Source organism: Calidris pugnax, unplaced genomic scaffold (genome assembly GCF_001431845.1).
Source record: "Calidris pugnax isolate Ruff unplaced genomic scaffold, ASM143184v1 scaffold111, whole genome shotgun sequence".
Classification (NCBI taxonomy): Eukaryota; Metazoa; Chordata; class Aves; order Charadriiformes; family Scolopacidae; genus Calidris; species Calidris pugnax.
In genome coordinates, this window is record NW_015090872.1 from 60,957 (window position 1) to 73,831 (window position 12,875).

The following is a 12,875-nucleotide window of genomic DNA, read 5'->3' on the forward strand; positions in this document are numbered from 1 at the left end:
TGTTACAAAACCAGTCTGATGTCTTCGGAATGAGCAAAGGGAAAACATATTGACTCAGAAGACTCCATCTCTCTCTGACCTACTGCAAGAACACCAGGATCCCCGTAGCATTATTTTAATCAATGTTTCTTTTCACTGGTCTCTCAAGCGAAATTACAGCATCAGTTTGTTCTTCCTGAGCTGACAACTCTCTGAATTCTACAACTGGTGGCGTTACATTCATGCCCGTGAAAAAAATGCTTTACTCATTAGTGCTTTTTGTTTAAAGTGACTAATCCCATTCATCTTTCCCATCTGTTTGAGGATTTCTCTGAACAGAGGAACGAATGAGTATATAACACTGTGTAATCAGCCTGAGGTTTGCTCCACAGCAGGGCTGCAGGAGCTTCTTGTGTGCCCACAACAAGGCACCGGTGACAGCCACTACAAGGCAGAGAGTCCAATGTTGACACCAGGGTTTGACAAACCTCACAAAGTAGCAAACATCTCAGCCTCACAGGCAAAACTTCAGCAGTTTGTGTAATTCAGCTACAAAACAAGGATATGTTTCCAAAATACACTTGCAAGTTACATATATAAATATTATACATACTAAACAAATATACAGCTTCTATAAATATATAAATATTATACATATTTTACAAATAATCTATAGGGTACAACTCCCTTGTACAAACTGACCACTCGGCCAAAATACTCCAAAGGACAAACCAACCTTCCATTTAAAAATCCACAGTTTTCTCCAGATATCCAGAACAATGCCAGACTGCAAGACTTAGTTCTATTTTGCCACTTCTGAAGAAAATGCTTCTCCAATACTTATTTACTCCCAGAACCATATACCCACAAATATTCTTTGCATTTCTGTACACATTTATGTCCCCAAACAGCCATACGATCCCCTACGTAACACAGTAAGAGTCTAGTTTATAACTCCTTCTGAAGTCAATGACCAATCTTACACAAATGCTAATGGCTTCTCCCACACATATTTATTTGCAATATTACTGCAGTTGCACGGAATTAAAATAAATAAAAAAAATCACTCATAGTGGAGATAATATAACCATTTAGATAAAGAATTAAAACTGCTGAGGTGGGTCTTTTTGTTTGTTTGGGGTTTTTTTGCTTAGGCAAATGCTTTTTACAGGAAGATAAGGTTTCTTGAGGTCATTGCATTACGACTGCCATCTCCAGTGGCAAAATAGCTCAAACCTCTAGAGCTTTTCTAAATACTACTTGGGACACGGAGCTTGAGAAAAGGTTTTGGGGTGGGTTTTTTTGATGAATTAAATGCATTTCACTGTGATATTTCTGAGTTAAAAATAGCTTCCATACTCCACTCCAGCACAAGCTGCTGGAGTGCTGCAGACAGGTTAAAAGTCTGTGCAGAGTCACATTCTTTCTGCTGCCTGTGCCATCCACCCTCTTCCCTGCAGCTCCTCTGGCAGCTCTCCCCTCTGCTTCTCCACAACTGCTGTTTCAGTGGGGATGAGGAAGAGGAGGAGAACGGGAAGTAAATGCCATGCCAGAACCCTATCCTGTTCCCTGTCTCGCCACCTCTTCCCTTGAGATTAAGGAAAAAGGATTGCAAACAATAAAGTAAGGAATAGCTACATAAACATTTTCTAATAAAAGGTAAAGTTTCTCTAATAACTAGTAGGATATCACCTGGTATCTAATTCAGTTTTGTCTCTTCTCGTCAGTATATCAACATGTAACACATAGCAAAGTAACAGTTTTGCAGTTGATAGCATTTTATGTTCCCCATTCCTGTGTTCTTGAGTTGCATTTTTGGAGGTTTGGGGTTGTATTTTTTCATGACTTTTTCCTATACCTGCAGTATTTGCTAAGCCAGAGCAGATTTACCAACTTCAATTGGAATACTCTTCTGTTTTAAAGATCAGGGATATGCCTCAGTGGTGCTTTGGAGCTGGAGCCTCAAAATTTTAAGTTTTGACACACATCCTTTTTTTCCAGTCTTTGCAAATCTGCTAAAAAGATAGCACAAGGACTTTTCCCTAGTGCTTGCATTTTTATTTTTATTTTTTATGACTAAGTCACTGAATATCTTTAAGGTGTTTGGTAAAACTAATTTCTTGCAACTACTGAGTAGTTCCCTTGATGAGTATAAAAACTTTCATGTGGAGGCATTTATTCAAACAGATTAGATTTTACTTGTTTCTCCCTATGTATTTGAGTGATTCTTAGCAGTAGTTTTGCAGTTCCTCTGAACTGCAGGTAGTTCTTTGATGGCCTTAAAGAGACCATCCCATGAGATATTCCAGAAGCCACTGCAAGATGCTGTTAAATGCAGCCCTGTAGCCAGCTGTGAAACAAGTAGCCTAGTTTACATCACAGAAGTTTCTTCCTCAGGAAAGATGAGACAAAGTGAAACCTACCCTACAGCTTATACAACCACAAAGCTAAGGATGCTGGAGTTGTGCCCGGTGACCTGCCAATCTCCACACCCATCTTTGTTGACAACGGGCCTTCACCACAATGAAAATGATAAAATTATTAAGTGAGCAGGTTCTTTGTGTCTATATTACCCTGGTCCTTTTGCTTTCTAAAATAACTTCTATAAATAATGGTGAAATATATATTAAGTTCAGCAGCAGGTTTTTTGGTTAGGTTCGGGGTGGGAGGTGATTTTTCAGCTGTTTAAATAAGCTGGAGGTGAATGAACTTGATGAAAAGAGCTTGCATCAGAAGGACAAGCAGCTGACTCTAAGCATTTATGTCTTAATTCATCTGAAACCTGCAACGAGACACAGGGAAAAAAAAACCACCTAGATTGAGGTGTGATTCAGGGGCAGGAGTTTAAATACTCTGGTGATTTAAGCATTTATCCTCAAGCACCTTTGTTCTAAACTGCCATGATCCTCAGTCAGGGTCCTGGCAGTGACCTCATCACTGCCAAACTTTCACTCATTTCTGGGAAACTAGGGAATTTTGCCATGGATTCAGTGTTCAGGGTACGACTTCTTCATCCCACTTGAATAATTCAAATTGTGTCTAAAATAGCAGTTAAGAAAGTTGTGTGTGAAAGTCTGAGTAAATGGGATTTACCTATTCAGCAGGAAAACCTGCTTTTCCAGCTATACAGATTTAGCAGAAAACATTGAGTTCATTTGGCTAAAATGACCATAAAATAAAATGATATCAGAAAGGAGACATCGCTCTGTTTTGGGCAGAAATATGAAATCAAGAGTTTGAAATACCAAGGTCATCCTAAAAACAGGCAACAGCTCTTTATAATACAACCTAACAAAGTCAATAGGAAACCTGTGAGAGGGGGCAATCTACCTGAAATGCTACAGAAAGGAGAATTCTCTCCCTTTTTATCTTTTTTTTTTTTTTAAACTTGCCTCAATTACACTAAATAAAATACAAAACCCCAGAACAAAGGGTTATATAAACCAGAGACATCATAAACTAATATACAGTTGAGCAGGCAAAAGCATATATTTGTAGCTTATTGGAACCCAAATGGAAAAGGTCTAAACTGAATATCCAATGAAATGTTCTTGGTTTATTTAACTCAGAAGATGAGGTTGTTAATGCCAGACCACTGCACAATTTATTTTGTGCTCATGACATCAGCTTTGGAAATACGAGCTGAGGTCAAAAACCAAGACACACTCTGGATGATGTTCAGAACAACATTTGGTATTGACTGAAGCACATTACACACCAAGAAACAGAGAAAAAGAAATGTAGCTTAATATATCTCCTCTCTGGTACTCATCTGGACTGTTTCTTCTACGTGCTTAAAATCTATCACCCTGTGGTTTTGCTTGCAATATAAAGCAAACGCTACAAGAATCTGGATTATACTTCACATTCAGTAATTTAGTAATCCAATCTGATCTGTACTCTCTTAATAATCTGTACAGCAAAACTGAAAGGCAGGATATCAGCTGGCTGTTAATCACTATGTTAACATTGAACTCACTGTATATATAATAATTTAGAGCATCACAGTACTTTGCAGGATGCACAATTCCTCTTCTCTTGGTGAAGTGGGCAGAAGGGGGGGATACAGATGCTGGTTCCTCCCAAAATCCTGTATTTGATTGATAAGTGAGAACTGAAATTAAATAAAAACTTAACTTAATGCTCCTAATTAGGCTCAACACTTGCACATGAAAACTGTTCCTACCACATTTGGGTAGAAGGGCATAAATATGAGACAAGGGCAGAGGTACAGCAAAAGACCTTGCTTGTGTCAAGTTGTTTTTGTAGCTGCAAGTGCTACTAATGGGCACAGTTAGCAGACAGCAAGAGGAGAGTGTGCACAGGTAAAGTGAAGGATCATTAATAAATCATGCATCTTTAAAGCTGTGTATTTTTGTAATTGCAACAAGATTCTCTCCCCTAAGGAGAAATGAAAGCACATAACAAGTCAAGAAACTCTTATCAGTTTTTGCTTTCTTACTAGAAGCAGTGTAAATCACTGTCTGTGTACAAGTAACAGCCAACGGTGTCACATACCACAATTCACAATGACTGCAGCAAAAGAATCATTAGAAGTTTTCCTTGTTTTTACCACCCGTATGACATAGATGGAGATAGGGGGAGACAGTGATAGACAAATGATGCGCTTTGAACTTTCAAAAATACTTTAGTTTCCTTCCTGTAAATTATGATTTCCTACTTGCATTGTCACAATGACTTCAAGTCCTGGTCTATTATGCTACACCTGTACAAAAACATGATACTGCTGTACTAAATTTTTGTCAGCAAAAAGAATGTGCACTCACTTCTTTCAAGTGCATACAGCTGTTAACAGCAATAGTCATCTTCACAAGATCAAACCAAAGAATCAGACCAAATGATTCCTACCACAGACTACTATTAAGTTGCTATGAGCTTAGAAAAGGAAAGAAATGAGAAAACCAACAGCTATTCAGAATACGTTAGGATATTTAGAAATTAAAGAGATTTGGACTCCTTCACATATAATCATCTCTCTCATTAAAGACAATGGAATTTCTTCAAAGGTGACTCATCACTGTGCTTCACACAGCTATTTGCATGAGAACAATATTAAAAATCTATCATAGTAATGGTACTTCTGTCTTACAATATTTTATGATTGCCCTTGTTACTGGACAGACTTGCTCTGTTAGCTACTTTGTGTATTCCAAGCATGTGGACTTCAACAACCCACTAAGATCAATTTTGATAAGTTATCATAACATTAAAAATGCCCAAAATCCACTATACAGGCCGATATTCAAATAAACAAACAAACCTGAGATATTCCCAATTCTGTTATAAATGTAAAACTCTTGCAATTCTATACTAGAAGTTACGTAAATATTCACATTATAAATGACCACACTTAAAGCTCTTTCCAGTCTACCTGACAAGTTTTATTCTACTTTTAGACCTGCTGACCTGATTAAACTACACTGATAAAGGGACATTTTCTTATTTTGGCTCCAGTTCAAAGTTTTTACTTTGTGTATGTAAAAATCTTGACTGATTTCCAACCAAACCTCATCCTGTTGACAAGTGTATTAGGTCTGTCATAAGCGTATCATGCATCTCTATACCTAGAGACACAATTATTGCAGACAGATCATTAGCAAAATACAGTAGTCCAAACTCGGCCAATAGAGGTGTGGACAGGACCGTGAGGTCTCTTACAAGCTTCATGCTTCTTCTGTCCATACCAACTTAGCACACAGCATGGCATTGTCTCCTCTCATCTGCTCCCAGACCCCACGTGCCAGATGTCACTGAGCGGTCAGCATCAGATGACGGATCAGATCAAGGCACTGATCATTTAACCAGCACATCGGACACTCACAGGGCTCTGACTCAATGAGCTGGGTCCTTCCTTCACCAGAAGCCCAGACACACATCCCCAACACTTATCTTTTGCAGCAAGGCAAACCTGAGCTGCTGAGTAGCCTCAAAAGTGGCAAGATCTTGTTCCATTGTGATGAAAATCCTGAGCTGGCCAGATCCTCCATCCTCTACCAACTGGAACAATGTCAGCAAATTGTCGACAAAGGTTCATTTAATCCCACCACATTTTTCCCAATTTGCAGTCCTTATTAGTTCCTGTGAGAATGCCCTTCTCTAGGGACAGAAAACCATCCACCAGCACCACTACTTTTTAGAAAAATGAATAACCTCACATCCTTGGGGGACCATGCTGAGGAGTCAGTCCTCCAGAACATCCATTAAGAAGTAATGGGGTTTAAGGGCAAGCAGGTCAAATTTAAGTGTGTTGCACACATCCTGGAGGCTTGATGAGTGCATACAATTATGCCAATGCATCTTGGCAGTCACCATTGCCAAGAAAATTAATCAGAAGTACCTCAAACCAGGATAATTTGACCTCTCTAGAATAAAATATGCCTCTTGCATTTCCCAAGTCACTGAACAACATTGCCAAATCCCGCAGGTTTGGTTTAACAATGAAGATACACTACCTTCCAGTTCAATACATCTTGTTTACGCCTTAAAAGAATGAAAAGCAATATAGTATATTTTCCTCCTTGAACATAATTAATGTTATTTTTACAGTAGAAATAGAAAAACATTCATGCATCACTTGATTAACAATGTGAAATGAGAGTATCAACACCCACTTGAAGTATTTTTCCTAGGCTTAAGAGTTCCCCTCACCACCTTGTCATAATAATCCATTTATTTAGATTTCTTTAATTCAGTGCTTCAGTAAACACCGTGAAATCCACGTTGTCTATTAAGCAGAGAAATCTGCCTAAAGCTATGGTTGACACGTCCCGTTTTCTACGTTTTAGCAGCTAACAAATGTGAGAAAGTCAAATCACATTTTGTGTCTCCCACGGAACAATATCCTGAGAGGCTGTTCTGTGCAGGTTTCAGAGGTTCAGTGATAAAGCAATCTCCTTCCTAAATCACAGACATTTGAATACACCAAGGAGCAGCGTGTAACATCTCGGGAGTGCGTTTCCAGCTCCTTCCCTACACAGCCTGCATCCATGAGACTGCAAATGTTCACATCCACAGCTCTACTCACTCCAGCAGAAAAGCAAATGCTGGTAAAGCAAAGCAGGTGTTCAAGGCAGGAGAGATGATGCCCCTTTTCATCTTCTCAGTGTATTCCTTTATCATGTCAATGGAGAGAAACACTCAAAACTTTTCAGTAACAGGGCCCTTGGGAAAGTTTTACAATTTGCCAATTGTCACCATGACATTGACTTTTAAATCAATCAGTACATCCACTTAATTTGCTATCTTAGAGCTTGAAAATGAAACTTGAAAAAAGTGCAAATGGAAGGAGAATGATTCACAGTTTTGTTATGATTTTCTATAAACATACAAACAGTCAGATAGTCTAACAAAGTCTGGGAGTTCCACTGCAGGAACTTCAAAGGAGAGTAAATCCCCGTACACAGAGATTACAACGGCTTTGATGTTCCTGAAATAATCTGTATCTTCTCCTACAATTTTAAAAATAATATGTTTTAGAGAATAGGCATCCTTTGACAAATAGTAATCTTTAAAAATTTTGATTGTATATGTATTTGTTATGTAAATTGTGTGTTAATAATACAATAGTTAAAACATTATTATTGTCAGTGCCAGATAAGTGAAAACAGTATTTACAACGGAAACTCACATAGTGACTGAACTTATAAATATTCCAGTTAATTGGTACAAGTCATCTTTTATGACCATTAACCTCTGATTTTCAAATTAGTTCCAGATGGGTACAGTCTGAAAATTATGTGAAGAAAACACCAATGGAAATATCCAAATATAAAGCAGAGCTTTACAAATGTGCTAATGTACGGCCTTGCATGATTTACTGATATTTTCCACCCATCTGCCATTCGGTACGTTTCACTTTTCAGTGAGAAAAAATTGTAGAACTAAACCACATCTACCTGTTTTGATGCATTCTATTTATTTATCATGTCAGAAAATGCTGTGAACTTTCAGAACCACATTAAGGAAAAGGTGTTATCAGACACTACGCATTTAACCAAAGGGCAGTTTGCATTAAAACATTGGGGTTTTCCCCCTTTTTTCAGGTCAATGCTCCCAAGACTTGTCACATGCAACAGTGCTAAATACACCCCTGGAGACCATTCTGAAGAGAAAATCAGGTTGCGCTAAACCCACTCTCCATGATCAGGCACTGGAAACCTCCACTGTTTCATTGAGAGAATTGAAACACATTTTTCATATGACAAATTTACCTCCCTACATGGTACAATAAGCACAGCCATTTTAGAGTGACCATTAGACTCTTAAATTGGAGAGAGAGTAAAACCAGACACACCTCAGAAGTTAAAAGGAAGTTTGAAAATACAGAAATAGTGCTGTCACTGCTGTGGCAGCTGACTGCTAGGTCATTTCAATTTATTTTAAGTAAACATTATGAGAATATTCATAGCAGATGCATTAAAACATTGCAATGCGAGGAGGAGGAGGAAGTGACAAGATTAATACATTTTTTCAAGCTGCTTTAAGGCAGAGCTATTAATCTATTTTTTATGGGATAGAGTCAAACTTAATAGCTGTATTTTAAACAAATGAATTTCCTATAATGTGTCACTAATAAAGCATTAGTCTAACAAAACATGATCCAACTTGGGTATTTTTTTTTCCCCTTAATTTTCTTCTTATGCATCTACCATCAGCTTAAATAACAAATCCAGTATTTTCTGAATATCCAGTCCCAGTCAATGAAATTCCACAGACTTTCTTTAAAAGGTAATTGCTTTGTTGGGTTGAGCCATGTTTACGTACAGAAGACAAGCAAAGCCCTTTGTGCACTTGAAGAGTGATGCAGGTACATCTCTCAGAACTCACACCACGGAAGAGCATCAGAAATCCAGCTATGCACTGGAGTTAGATCTCAAAATAACTTAAAACGTTTTTCTTTCAAAAATACTGTAGGGTATTTTCTGCTCTTAATCGAATAGTTAAAGCACTTACCCTGGAATACCTGGACTCAATTCCTTCCTTGGAGAGTCTCATCTCTACATCATTTTTCTCATTGAGAGAAACTGCCCTAATTTTCCAGCCCAGAAACGCACGGACATACCCTCCCCTCTGCTTCAGAAGCCACAACATCGGACCAAAAGGACCAAAGGACCAAACTCCAACTGCAGCAGTTCTCAGAAAAGGAGCATAAATCCATATCTTTAAGATTAATATTTAAATTACCTCTAATTGTTCCTTATTAAGCTAAGTCTTTAAGACAAAATTATTAAGAGAATCTATCTAATGAGATAAGACCTACTGCCAGGATGCTGGAAACTTAGTGACTTGCCACAAAATCTGCTATAAGTGACCCACCAACCCAACCCCCAGACTATAGATTTGACATCAAATTTGATATGTTGAACTATCTTTGAGCTGAGCTGAACAAATTCCCCAGCAAGAAATACTGCACATGGTGTGAAACTCAATATGGTTCAGCTCACACCTCAAAAAAAAATAATTTTCCTGCATGTCTCAGACTCCAAATGACTCTTACCATCCTACCAGTTTCTTAATCAAAAGGGGAAAGAGCCCCAACTCTGGGTCTGTGCCAGTCCCTGGACAGACCAGCCAAAGATCTCCTTTGTTTCTCTTTCCATGGCAGCTCCACTGCCAGCTGGCTAAACTGGGTGAACTCAGAGACACATCTTCATAACCCATTCTTGTTGCTAAGAGCAGAGTACATTGATGCTCTAGGTCCCTTTGTATGATAGATTAAATTTATGAAGATGTGTTCGTACTCTTGACCTCTTTACCTAAACAAACGGGTGTCACCAAAGTGACCTAAGTGCTGCCACAGCCCAGTGGTGGAGATGACTGCACTGCTGCAGAGACGTGCTCCAGAACTTACAGCACCAGCCTTTGGTTCAGGGTTGAAACTCTTTAAAATTCCATTTATAATTATATTTTCTTACCTGGATGCCTATTAATTATCATTTTCTTTTTTATGGAAATGTAAACATTTACACACCTGCCTCTTATTCACACCGTTAAGGAGTTAACTTCCTGCTGATTTGCCTAAAAGCTGAACCTGGTTATTCACCCAATAATGCTGTGAGCACTGCAGGGACAACCACAGCCTCTTTCATCGATTTGCCCCAAGATGCTTTGCATGCTCTCTCCCAATAAAATAAGTGTAGGCCATTAGTTCTCTTTTCAAAACAAGCCCCACAGAAAGATTGAATTTCCTCACACAGGTTTGCATTCTTTGAAAGAAGTTGCAATATCAATTTTCCAATTTTACAGTCCACTGCCTCCCAAAAATTATAATTTGTGGGACTTCAGCAGGCCAATTCATGTTCATGTACACATTCAACTTTCTTCATTCCACTAATAAACTGATATAAACTCCAAACTAGTTTGACAGTTTAGGACCACAGTACCTCAGCAGTAAACCTCTAAACAGATGGCACTCCCAGCTTACCCTGAGAACACTTCTTAGGTCCCTTTTTCTTCACCATCACTTTAACTCCATCAGGGTTTAACCCCATGTGTTCTGATCTCAGAATCACAGGCTGGCAGGGGTTGGAAGGGACCTCTAGAGATCATCTAGTCCAACCCCCCTGCTAAAGCAGATTCACCCAGAGTATCCCCAGATCACTCCCAAAGAAGTTGAATTTGATGTTTCCAGATTACCTAATCCTTCTATTATTTTTAAATCCTGCTTAAGTCTCAAACATTTGCAATATTAAATCATGCACCTTCATCATGCTCCATTATTGACCCCCACATTTTATACCAGGAAATACATTTGACAAGTAAGATTAGTTTCAAGCTTTCTACAGGAAGTAGAGTTGCCCTGGAAAAATGAGTAATCTTGTTATCACTCCATTTTAATCTGTCAGATCACAATTCTGATGAGTTGTGGGTATTTTTGCACTCTATCTACAAAATCAGTTTTATATTCTACACTTAATGGTCAATCTAGCCTTTGTATTTAATGTCGGCAAGCTTTTAAATCCAAAGGAAGAGTCCTGTTTTAAGCAATGCCTGACACACTTTTTTGTATTTTTTCAAATAATGTCTATTTAATGTTTCATTAAGCCTTAGTTTTTCATGTCCGTAAGGGGGTTGGAAGGGACCTCTAGAGATCATCTAGTCCAACCCCCCCGCTAAAGCAGATTCACCCAGAGTATCCCCAGATCACTCCCAAAGAAGTTGAATTTGATGTTTCCAGATTACCTAATCCTTCTATTATTTTTAAATCCTGCTTAAGTCTCAAACATTTGCAATATTAAATCATGCACCTTCATCATGCTCCATTATTGACCCCCACATTTTATACCAGGAAATACATTTGACAAGTAAGATTAGTTTCAAGCTTTCTACAGGAAGTAGAGTTGCCCTGGAAAAATGAGTAATCTTGTTATCACTCCATTTTAATCTGTCAGATCACAATTCTGATGAGTTGTGGGTATTTTTGCACTCATACCTACAAAATTAGTTTTATATTCTACACTTAATGGTCAGCCTAGCCTTTGTATTTAATGTCGACAAGTTTTTAAATCCAAAGGAAGAGTCCTGTTTTAAGCAATGCCTGACACACTTTTTTGTATTTTTTCAAATAATGTCTATTTAATGTTTCATTAAGCCTTAGTTTTTCATGTCCGTAAATTGGATTGCTTTTTTCTTTTAATTTGACCCCTTTGCTAAAAGAACCATCATATTCCACCTGGCTCCAAAATCTTAAGAACAAATTCCACCTGCTATTTTGGCTTTGCTTTTAAAGAAGCATCATTTTCCCTTGCTCTCTGGATTGCTCTTAGCTTAACGCTTACTCATTTTTCCTCTCATGACAAATTCTCATGTCTGAAGAAATCCCTGGGCTTTCAGCGGTGAGATTACACTAGGACTTTATACCTCCTGATAGAGCATCTCTCATGTCCCTCAGCACAGACGTTTGCATTACCAGAGCAAAACCCCAGGGAACTCTTTCTGCATCCTCCCTCCATCTCTTGCCCTCCAAAGAATACAAGAGAAAAATCAGGAACAAGAAAAAGAGCAAGGTCACCTGCTGCAGTGCCTTTATTTCTGTTAATGGAACCAAAACCTGCTGTCGTGCTGATTCTTTCCTGCCTTTCTCAGCTTTCTCCAATTCATCCTCTTCAGTCAATAAACAAAACCAAAATTCTCTCCTGCCTTTCTCAGCTTTCTCCAACTCATCCTCTTCAGTCAATAAACAAAACCAAACACTCAATCCAAAGGCCCATTTCTACCTCATTTTCCTAAAAGATGTATTTCCTTTGTCAACATGTTTGAGCTAAGAATGGGATTAAGCACCTTGAAATGCCTATTCAGAAAGACAGTGTCACCACAAGAAAATGTTTACTTTTTAGAAATAAACTCCAGAGTGTCTGGTCTGTAAAGGGCTGATTTCTCTCCAAAGACCTAGAAGTAAACTCCAGAGTGTCTGTAAAGGGCTGATTTCTCTCCAAAGACCCTTATCACCCCAAAGTCTAAGTCATTTTGCTGTAACAAGGTGAAATAAACTGAACACCGTGCAAATTACAGTGCATATCCAAATTAATAGACCTTTGCACAGTGCTCAAAAAGCCGCGTCAACTACAGTCCATAACTGTCTTGCTAATAAAAGGCATTTTGTTTCTTTCCCCCTCTCCCCCTGCTCCCCACTTGAGCATTATTCCAAAGATCTTATTTTCGCTCGAGTCCCCAGAGCCCCAGATGTCTCTCTTGAACATTTCACAGCACGTAAACAGTGAAATTACTGCTCATTTCCTTCCCTTGTTTCCACCTCATGGTTCCCTGACATTTGCAATTCAGTCTCCTGTCCACTTCCTCCTCCTTTTATCCCCAGTCCGGTACTGCATGTCCTGACATCTTAGGAGCAATAAACTTCCTTCCCAAATTCGAGCCGC